The sequence below is a fragment of the Arachis stenosperma genome, chromosome 2 (genome assembly GCF_014773155.1).
Source record: "Arachis stenosperma cultivar V10309 chromosome 2, arast.V10309.gnm1.PFL2, whole genome shotgun sequence".
Taxonomy (NCBI): domain Eukaryota; kingdom Viridiplantae; phylum Streptophyta; class Magnoliopsida; order Fabales; family Fabaceae; genus Arachis; species Arachis stenosperma.
In genome coordinates this window covers 66,481,874-66,493,698 of record NC_080378.1, presented here as the reverse complement: position 1 = coordinate 66,493,698, position 11,825 = coordinate 66,481,874, and the positions used below count along the sequence as shown (strand labels likewise).

General features: G+C 40.8%; 1 non-coding gene across 1 annotated transcript; it reads right to left on the bottom strand.

Moving 5' to 3' along the window:
* Positions 1-513: 513 nt before the first annotated feature.
* LOC130964713 (small nucleolar RNA R71) lies at positions 514-621 on the bottom strand. Its single transcript, XR_009080790.1, has one exon. It is a non-coding gene; the product is annotated as a small nucleolar RNA R71 (small nucleolar RNA).
* Between the last annotated feature and the right edge of the window lie 11,204 nt (positions 622-11,825).

Genomic DNA, 11,825 nt, shown 5'->3' with positions numbered 1-11,825 from the left:
GTTGAAGTTGACCCTGAACCTGAAAGGACCTTGAAGCGAAAGCTGAGAGAAGCTAAGGCACAACTCTCTGCAGAGGACCTAACAGAAATCTTCAAAGAAGAAGAAGCCATGGCAGCCGAAAACAACAACAATGCCAATAATGCAAGGAAGGTGTTGGGTGACTTTACTGCACCTACTCCCGACTTCTATGGGAAAAGCATCTCTATCCCTGCCATTGGAGCAAACAACTTTGAGCTTAAGCCTCAATTAGTTTCTCTAATGCAACAGAATTGCAAGTTCCATGGACTTCCATTGGAAGATCCTCATCAGTTTTTGGCTGAGTTCTTGCAAATCTGTGACACTGTCAAGACTAATGGGGTAGACCCTGAGGTCTACAGACTTATGCTATTCCCTTTTGCTGTAAGAGACAGAGCTAGGACATGGTTGGACTCACAACCTAAAGAAAGCCTGGACTCATGGGAAAAGCTAGTCAATGCCTTCTTGGCAAAGTTCTTTCCACCTCAAAAATTGAGTAAGCTTAGAGTGGAAGTCCAAACCTTCAGACAGAAGGATGGAGAATCCCTCTATGAAGCTTGGGAAAGATACAAATAATTGATCAGAAAATGTCCTTCTGACATGCTTTCTGAATGGAGCATCATAGGTATTTTCTATGATGGTCTCTCTGAACTATCCAAGATGTCTTTGGATAGCTCTGCTGGAGGATCTCTTCATTTGAAGAAGACGCCTACAGAAGCTCAAGAGCTGATTGAAATGGTTGCAAATAACCAATTCATGTACACTTCTGAAAGGAATCCTGTGAACAATGGGACTAATCAGAAGAAAGGAGTTCTTGAGATTGATGCTCTGAATGCCATTCTGGCTCAGAACAAGATATTGACTCAACAAGTCAATTTGATTTCTCAAAGTCTGTCTGGAATGCAAAATGCACCAAGCAGTACTAAGGATGCTTCATCTGAAGAAGAAGCCTATGATCTTGAGAACCCTTCAATGGAAGAGGTGAATTACCTAGGAGAACCCTATGGAAACACCTATAATTCTTCACGGAGAAATCACCCAAATTTCTCATGGAAGAATCAAGAAAGACCTCAACAAGGTTTCAATAACAATAATGGTGGAAGAAACAGGTTTAGCAATGGCAAGCCTTTTCCATCATCTTCTCAGCAACAGACAGAGAATTCTAAGCAGAACCCCTCTGACTTAGCAACCATGGTCTCTGATCTAATTAAAACCACTCAAAGTTTCATGACTGAAACAAGGTCCTCCATTAGGAATTTGGAGGCACAAGTGGGACAGCTGAGCAAGAAAGTTACTAAACTCCCTCCTAGTACTCTCCCAAGCAATACAGAAGAAAATCCAAAAGGAGAGTGCAAGGCCATTAATATGGCCGAATTTGGAGAGGAAGGAGAGGAAGTGAACGCCACTAAGGAAGACTTCAGTGGGCGTGCACTGACCTCCATTGAGTTCCCCAATGAGGAACCATGGGACTCTGAGGCTCAAAATGAGACCATAGAGATTCCATTGGACTTACTTCTGCCTTTCATGAGCTCTGATGAGTATTCTTCCTCTGAAGAGGATGAGTATGTCACTGAAGAGCAAGTTGCTAAATACCTTGGAGCAATCATGAAGCTAAATGACAAGTTATTTGGAAATGAGACTTGGGAGGATGAACCCCCTTTGCTCACCAAGGAACTGGATGACTTGTCTAGGCAGGAATTACCTCAAAAGAGACAAGATCCTGGGAAGTTTTCAATACCTTGTACCATAGGCACCATGACCTTCAAGAAGGCTCTGTGTGACTTAGGGTCAAGTGTAAACCTCATGCCTCTCTCTGTAATGGAGAAGCTAGGGATCTTTGAGGTACAAGCTGCAAGAATCTCATTAGAGATGGCAGACAACTCAAGAAAACAAGCTCATGGACTTGTAGAGGATGTTTTGGTGAAAATTGAAAACCATTACATCCCTGCTGATTTCATAGTCCTAGAGACTGGGAAGTGCATGGATGAAACCATCATCCTTGGCAGACCCTTCCTAGCCACAGCAAAGGCTGTGATTGATGTTGATAGAGGCGAACTGATCATTCAAGTGAATGAAGAATCCTTTGTGTTTAAGGCTCAAGGATATCCCTCTGTCATCATGGAGAGGAAGCATGAAGAGCTTCTCTCAAAACAGAGCCCCCACAGTCAAACTCTAAGTTTGGTGTTGGGAGGCCACAACCAAACTCTAAGTTTGGTGTTGAACCCCCACATTCAAACTCTAAGTTTGGTGTTGGGAGGTTCCCACATTGCTCTGATCATTTGTGAGGCTCCATGAGAGCCATCTGTCAAGCTACTGACATTAAAGAAGCGCTTGTTGGGAGGCAACCCAATGTTATATTTTATCCATTTTCTTTTGTTATTTTATGTTTTTTGTAGGTTGATGATCATGAGAAGTCACAAAATCAATTGAAAAAGCAAAAACAGAATGAAAAACAGGAAGAAAAATAGCACACCCTGGAGGAAGAACCCACTGGCGTTTAAACGCTAGTGAGGCTAGCAGTTGGGCGTTTAACGCCCAGTCTGGCACCATTCTGTGCGTTTAACGCCAGAAAGGGGCACCAGACTGGCGTTAAACGCCAGAAAAGGGCAAGAACCTGGCGTTAAACGCCAGGAATGGGCACCAGCCCGGCGTTTAACGCCAGAAATGGCTCAAAACGTGATTTTGAATGCCATTTGGTGCAGGGATGACTTTTCCTTGACACCACAGGATCTGTGGACCCCATAGGATCCCCACCAACCCCACCACTCTCTCTCTCTCTTCTTCACCCATTCACCAATCACCTCAACTCATCTTCCCCAAAAACCCTTCACCTATCAAATCCCTTCTTCCTCTTCACCACTCACATCCATCCTTCATAAAACCCCACCTACCTCACCATTCAAATTCAAACCACTTTCCCTCCCAAACCCACCCATCAATGGCCGAACCATGAGCCCCCCCTCTCCTATATCAACCCTTCATCACCCCTTCATTTTCACACAACCTAAACACCACTTCTCCCCCTCTTTGGCCGAACACAAAAGCCATTTCCTTCTTCCTCATTTCTTCTTCTTCTTTCTTCTTTTGCTCGAGGACGAGCAAACCTTTTAAGTTTGGTGTGGTAAAAGCGTTGCTTTTTCGTTTTTCCATAACCATTTATGGCATCCAAGGCCGGAGAAACCTCTAGAAAGAAGAAAGGGAAGGAAAAAGCTTCCACCTCCGAGTCATGGGAGATGGAGAGATTCATCTCAAGGATGCATCAAGACCACTTCTATGAAGTTGTGGCCTTGAAGAAGGTGATCCCCGAGGTCCCTTTTTCACTCAAAAAAGGTGAATATCCGGAGATCCGACATGAGATCCGAAGAAGAGGTTGGGAAGTTCTTACCAACCCCATTCAACAAGTCGGAATCTTGATGGTTCAAGAGTTCTATGCCAATGCATGGATCACCAAGAACCATGATCAAAGTGTGAACCCGGATCCAAAGAATTATCTTACTGTGGTTCGGGGGAAATACTTGGATTTTAGTCCGGAAAGTGTAAGGTTGGCATTCAATTTGCCCATGATGCAAGGAGATGAACATCCTTACACTAGAAGGGTCAACTTTGATCAAAGGTTGGACCAAGTCCTCACAGTCATATGTGAAGAGGGCGCCCAATGGAAGAGAGATTCAAGAGGGAAGCCGGTTCAATTGAGAAGGCATGACCTCAAACCCGTGGCTAGAGGATGGTTGGAGTTTATCCAACGTTCAATCATTCCCACTAGCAACCGGTCCGAAGTTACTCTAGACCGGGCCATCATGATTCATAGCATCATGATTGGAGAAGAAGTGGAAGTTCATGAGGTTATAGCCCAAGAACTCTATAAGGTGGCGGACAAGTCCTCTACCTTAGCAAGGTTAGCCTTTCCTCATCTCATTTGTCACCTCTGTTATTCAGTTAGAGTTGACATAGAGGGAGACACCCCCATTGATGAGGATAAGCCCATCACTAAGAAAAGGATGGAGCACACAAGAGACCCCACTCATCATGAGATCCCTGAGATGCCTCAAGGGATGCACTTTCCTCCACAAAACTATTGGGAGCAACTGAACACCTTCCTAGGAGAATTGAGTTCCAACATGGGACAACTAAGGGTGAAGCATCAAGAACACTCCATCATCCTCTATGAAATTAGAGAAGATCAAAGAATCATGAGAGAGGAGCAACAAAGACAAGGAAGAGATATTGAGGAGCTCAAGCACTCCATTGGATCTTCAAGAGGAAGAAAGAGCCGCCCTCACTAAGGTGGACCCGTTCTTTAATCTCCTTGTTCTTTATTCTTCTGTTTTTCGAAAATTAATGCTTATGTTTGTCTATGTTTGTGTCTTGTGATCATTAGTGTCTTAGTGTCTATGCCTTAAAGTTATGAATTTCCTATGAATCCATCACCTTTCTTAAAAAATAAAAAAAATGTTCTTAATTGAAAAAGAAAAAGAATTGCATGAATTTTGAATTTTATAGCAGTTTAATTATTTTGATGTGGTGGCAATATTTTTGTCTTCTGAATGTATGCTTAAACAGTGCATATGTCTTTTGAATTTGTGGTTCATGAATGTTGGCTCTTGAAAGAATGATGAAAAAGGAAACATGTTACTGAGGATCTGAAAAATCATTAAAAATGATTCTTGAAGCAAGAAAAAGCAGTGAATACAAAAAAAAAAAAAAAACCGAAAAAAAAGAGAAAAAAAAAGAGAAAAAGAAAGAATAAAGTTGTGATCCAAGGCAAAAAGAGTGTGCTTAAGAACCCTGGACACCTCTAATTGGGGACTCTAGCAAAGCTGAGTCACAATCTGAAAAGGTTCACCCAATTATGTGTCTGTGGCATGTATGTATCCGGTGGTAATACTGGAAGACAGAGTGCTTTGGGCCACGGCCAAGACTCAATAAGTAGCTGTGTTCAAGAATCATCATACTTAACTAGGAGAATCAATAACACTATCTGGATTCTGAGTTCCTAAAGAAGCCAATCATTCTGAGTTGCAAAGGATAGAGTGAGATGCCAAAACTGTTCAGAGGCAAAAAGCTAAAAGCCCCGCTCATCTAATTAATACTGATCTTCATAGATGTTTTTGGAGTTCATTGCATATTCTCTTCTCTTTATCTTATTTGATCTTCAGTTGCTTGAGGACAAGCAACAATTTAAGTTTGTTGTTGTGATGAGCGGATAATTTGTACCCTTTTTGGCATTATTTTTAGTATGTTTTTAGTAGTTTTAGTTGAGTTCTTAGTATATTTTTATTAGTTTTTAGTTAAAATTCACTTTTCTGGACTTTACTATGAGTTTGTGTGTTTTTCTGTGATTTCAGGTATTTTCTGGCTGAAATTGAGGGACCTGAGCGAAAATCTGATTCAGAGACTGAAAAGGACTGCAGATGCTGTTGGATTCTGACCTCCCTGCACTCGAAGTGGATTTTCTGGAGCTACAGAAGCCCAATTGGCGCGCTCTCAATGGCGTTGGAAAGTAGACATCCTGGGCTTTCCAGCAATATATGATAGTCCATACTTTGCCGAGGATTTGATGGCCCAAACCGGCGTTCAAAGTCACCCTCAGAAATCCCAGCGTTAAACGCCGGAACTGGCACCTAAATGGGAGTTAAACGCCCAAACTGGCATAAAAGCTGGCGTTTAACTCCAAGAAGAGTCTCTACACGAAATTTCTTCATTGCTCAGCCCAAGCACACACCAAGTGGGCCCGGAAGTGGATTTTTATGTCATTTACTCATCTCTGTACACCCTAGGCTACTAGTTTTCTATAAGTAGGACCTTTTGCTATTGTATTTTCATCCAGAGCTTTTTGATCATGTTTTTATGATTGAACTCACTTTGGGAGGCTGGCCATTCGGCCATGCCTAGACCTTGTTCTTATGTATTTTCAACGGTGGAGTTTCTACACACCATAGATTAAGGTGTGGAGCTCTGCTGTACCTCGAGTATTAATGCAATTACTATTGTTCTTCTATTCAATTCCGCTTGTTCTTTGTCCAAGATATCACTTGTTCTTCAACTTGATGAATGTGATGATCCGTGACACTCATCATCATTCTCACTTATGAACAAAGTGACTGACAACCACTTTTGTTCTACAAGCAACCAAGGCTGAAGTGAATATCTCTTGGATTCTTTAACCGGAATCTTCGTGGTATAGGCAAGAACTGATGGCGGCATTCAAGAGAATCCGGAAGGTCTAAACCTTGTCTGTGGTATTCTGAGTAGGATTCAATGATTGAATGACTGTGACGTGCTTCAAACTCCTAGCAGGCGGGGCGTTAGTGACAGACGCAAAAGAATCACTGGATTCTATTCCGGCCTGACCGAGAACCGACAGCTGATTAGCCATATGCTGTGACAGAGCATAGGAACATTTTCACTGAGAGGATGGGAGGTAGCCACTGACAACGGTGAAACCCTACATAAGCTTGCCATGGAAAGGAGTAAGAAGGATTGGATGAAGACAGTAGGAAAGCAGAGAGACGGAAGGGAAGGCATCTTCATACGCTTATCTAAAATTCCTACCAATGAATTACATAAGTATCTCTGTCTTTATCTTTATGCTTTATTCGTATACCACTATACCCATTTGAGTCTGCCTGACTGAGATTTACAAGGTGACCATAGCTTGCTTCATACCAACAATCTCCGTGGGATCGACCCTTACTCGCGTAAGGTATTACTTGGACGACCCAGTGCACTTGCTGGTTAGTTGTGCAAAGTTGTGTAGTGATCACAATTTCGCGCACCACGCGTACGCGCGGACTCCCTTATTTTTGTGATGGCCGCACACGCACGTCGTGCGCGTCTGCAAAAGGCGTGTTGGGCTCAGGGCATAGGGTTTGCCCGAGAGAGGACCAACTCTCTGGAAAGTGTATGATGTTGCATCCGCTTATGGACGCATGCGCGTACGTTGTGCGCGCGCGTCCTTTCCCCCCCTTTTCTTTAATTGCCCTCTAAGTAGAAAAAGATGCCCAGGTGCTCCCTATAATGCTCACAACTCTTTATTCATCCAACTATCATACAATTCACAAAAAATGCTATTTGATTTTATTCATCTACTACTAAAAACAACATACATGTGACTATGCTAACAATCAATTTATGCAAACAAATCTACATGAAATGTACCTACAATGGCAACTCAAATCACTTATTAGAAAAAATTAAAAGAGAGTGGAAAGAGTTTACCATGGTAGGGTGTCTCCCACCTAGCACTTTTAGTTAAAGTCCTTAAGTTGGACATTTTGAGGAGCTTATTGTCATGGTGGCTTGTGCTTGTACTCATCCTTGAACCTCCAAGGATCTTTGCTTCTTGAATGGTTGACAGAATTTACAACCATCTTCACCAATCTAGGGTAGAGTTCTACCCAAGATACAAGTTCCCATAGTTGGTCTTCACATAGCGAACCGGGATCCCATATCTTATCTTCACACTCATCCGTGAGTTGGTCATCATGATTTCTCCGTACGGGTGGTTGGCATAAGTGTGGTTCGCACGTAGAATTCTCTTTAGTCCACCAATGCTTCCTTCTAGACCTATACAAAGTGAATCTTGTCCCATCATAATCCCTACACCTTAAAGCTTTGACCTTGGTGAGCTTTACACCGAATTTTCAACCACTACACAACTCGTTCTTACTTTTAATTTCACAAAGAGCTCTAAGTTGTCCATCCGTTTCAATCAAACCATATTCAATTGAGAAAATAAAGCTTAGAGATAAGGATTTTACCCACTCGAATATTGTGTCGGATGGTGACTTGGGAAGGGAGACTTCCCCACACTTAGACAATGCAAGGTCTACATCCTTATGCTCTTCTTTGTGTAATTCCACCTCTTGACAATTTTTTTCAATTTCAACCTTTTCCTTTTTATCACTTGGCTTGGTGTTGACTTCAAGGACCTCGATTTCTTGCCCAATGGGAGGTGATTCAATTTTGGATAGGAATTCATTGATGAGTAAATCCATCTCTTGATCAACCTCTTCATCTTCTTCAATTTCAATATACACCATGCCAACATTCTCTCCTTGGTGGATCTCCTTCGGTTTATTCTCTTCTTCATTGTTTACCAAGGGTATAGGTGGTTGTGCACACTCTTCTATTATCCCAATGGAGGGGTATTGAATTGTAGCTAGAAATTCTTCCATGATTGAATCTATCTCATGAGTAGCCTCCTCATATTCTTCAATTTTGAGATGCTTCGGAGGTTGTTGGAGTTCACATGATGGTTCCACATCTCTTAGATCTTAAACTATTTCCTTCTTTGTTTCAATAACCGTGGGTCTCTCCAATTGTTCTATTACTACTACCGATTCTTTTTTTACCGTATTCTCTGATATCTTCTCCATACTTTGCTCTTCCTTAGGCTTTTCACATGTGGCTACAGGGAGAACTTGAGTACTCAAACATTGGTGGGCTAAAGCGTGCACCACCTTGGTCAAATTGGTCACAAACTCAAATGTGTCCCGCTTCATGGCTTCTTGTCCTTGAAGTAACAAAGTGAGAGGATCGTCTATTGGGGCTTGGGGTGAATAGGAAGGTTCTTTATTTTGGAGAGCGGATTCATGGTATGAAGGTGTATATTGAGGTGGTTCTTGGTAGTAATCTTGATAGGGTTGTGGTGGTTCTAAAGGTTCTTGTTCATGATGGTCACGAGGGTATGGTATGGGTGATTGGTGATATGGTGGATATGGATCATAGGAAGGCACTTGGTGTGGAAGGGCTTGTGAGTATGGTTGAGGTTCATGTTGAGGATAGGAGTCATAGGCATATGGTGGTGGTGATTGATTGTCATGAAAAGATTCACCATAGCCATTGAATTGACATGTATTAGGGTGGGAATTATACCTATAAGTATCCGGAGGTTGTTGCCAATAGGAGTGATCAATTCCTTGAGACTCCTCCCATCTTAGAGTGTTCCATCCTTGGTACATGTTATCATTGAAGTTCTCATCACCTACAACATAGTTATAATCACACTCATAGCCAAAGTGAGAATTCATAATGGAAAGAGAAAACAAAAATCAAAAGATAATGGAAAACAAAGAAACAAAATTCTACAACTAGCAAATAAAGCAAAAACCAAGATATTTACACTATTCACATATGTACAATAACCAATAACATAACACCATTGCAACTCCCCGGCAACAGCGCCATTTTGATGATTGGATTTTTGACGGCTTAGAAATTCACTAATGAAATCTCGTTGTAAAGTATAGTTTCTAAACCAAGCAATAATCCTTTCATACAAAAGATTGTTTGTCACAAGTAACAAACCCCTAAATTTATAAATCGAAGTATTGAACCTCGGGTCGTTCTCCCTAGGAATTGTAATGAAGTGTTTTGTTATTGGTTGTGAGTTATTTTTGGGGTTTTAATAAGAAACATGAAAGATAAATGGCAAAAAGTAAACTAATGGCTAAAAAGGTCTTGGCAAGGGTTGGTGGTCAAGGATCTCTGTCCTAATTACTAATCACAACATGAGAATTGGCAAGGATTAATCCCATTAAATCATCCTCTAACTAGTAAAGGAAATTCAAGTGAGCTATATCAATCCTAGTCCATAGGTCCTAACTCTCCACTAATTCAATTAGTGAGAACTAGAGTCAATGGCTCCCAATCATCAATCTCTTGGACATTAGTAACTCAAGAATTCCTAAGTTACCTTCTCAAGCCAACAACATAAAATTCTATTCTAACATTCTCCCAAGCATTTAATCAAACACTTGGAAGGTACAAAAGAAAAGTATAGCAAATCACAACAAGAATGAGTTCTAACAACAGTTGAATGCAAAGAATTAACAACAACAATCAAGGAAATCACAATTATCATGAATTACCTCAAATTGCATTATTGAAAGAGAACAAAGGAACAACAATCTATCCAAAACAAAATAAGGATTACAATTATTAAAGCACATAACTAGAAAGAAGAAGATGAGAAGAGTAAGAATTGGTAAAGGAAAAGTAAAGCAAAGGATGAATTAAACCTAAATTTAAGAGGAGAGATTAACCTAAACCTAATTCTAATTCTAGAGAGAAGTGAGAGCTTCTCTCTCTAGAAAACTAACTCTAAACTAAAACTAACTCCTAGTGAATCAATCTATGATGAATCCCCCAATCCCCTTTCATCCTTGATCCTTTTAATCCTTTCTACCAGAATTCTGGCGCCAAAATGGGTCCAGAAACTCTCCAAAATCGCCAGGCACGTGTTGCTTTAATGAGATCACGTGTGGTTTGCGATGCGTGCGTGCACGGTACGCGTGCGCGTCCTCGGCCGATTCCGCAAGGTGCGCGCGAGTGCCTTGTGGGCGTGCGCGTGCTTGGTCGAACTCTTTTCTTTGGCTTTTTATGATTCTCTCCATTTGTATGCTTCCTTCCTTGCTCATTTGATCCATTCCTAGCCTATTTCAATCCTGGGATTACTAGCAAACACGTTAAGGCATCTTATGGAATTAAGGAGGAATTCATCAATATAAGACTTAAAAAGCATGTTTTTACACTTGAGCACAAATACGGGAGAGATTACAAAATCATGGTAATTCCATGGCTAAATGTGTCAAAAGGTTAATGAAATGCTCTAAATTCAATACAAGATAAACCTTAAAAATGGGGTTTATCAGGTATTACTTGGTACGACCCGGTGCACTTATCGGTTAGTTTGTGGGTTATAAATTCTGCACCAAGATTTTGACGCCGTTGCCGGGAATTGATAGTGATTAACAACTATTGGTTGTTTGATTTCTTAGATTAGGCGTTTTAGTTTTAATTTTATTTAAATTTTACTTTAGTATTTTTGAAATAAATAAATAAATAAATAAAATAATAAATAAATAAATAATTAGCACTAACATTTTTCTTAATTTCTGAAATTAAGTTTGGTGTTTTGTAGTTAGTCTTATTCTACTTTTTCTTATTTAATTTGCCTAATAATTTTGAAATTTGATGACAAGTCATCTTAGCCTAGTTTCACTAGTCTTTTTCTTTTGTTTTCACTTGAATTATGCACTTTCTTGAGGCTTAAGCAAGCCAATTTAGGTAGATTTTCATATTTCCTTTGATTGAATCAACCATAGATAAATTAATGCAAATTCATGAGATTTGATGACATAATTGATGCATATTAAGATAGAATGATCATCTCATGATTTCAAGCATAGCTTTGATGTGTTTGGTTGATTTATGATAGGTGAAGAAAGCTTGGAAAAGGATTGAAGTGAGAAGGAATGGCTAGAAGCTAAGAGAAGACAAGGAATCAAGTGAAATTGAACCAAGAAGAATGAAGTTGGAGTTGAAGTTAGCCTCAACGTTAGCCCCCTAACTTGGAGGCTAACGTTGGAAGCTAAAAATTCCTCCCAGGGCTAGCCACGTTAGCGCCAACGTTAGCCCCCTAACTTGGAGGCTAACGTTGGCATGAAATTTTGCTCCCAGGAAGGCCAACGTTTGCGCCAACGTTAGCCCCCTAACTTGGAGGCTAACGTTGGCGCCACTCCAACTCAAAGCAAGGCCAACGTTAGGGTCAAAGTTAGCCCTCTAACGTTGGCCCAAACGTGAAGTGCAGCAAATTTGTTTTGCTGCTAGAAAAAGTTAGCTTTGAAGTTAGCCCCCTAACTTTGAGGCTAACTTTAAACCTAACTTTGCAAAACTCAATCCGGTTCAATTGATTCACTTGGGTCTCTCTCCAAACTTCAAGAGCAATCAACCAAGGCCTCTTTCAACCCAATTCCACCAAGAGCAAAGGCCCAACTCAAGGCTTGAAGATCAATTGAAGAAAGTGT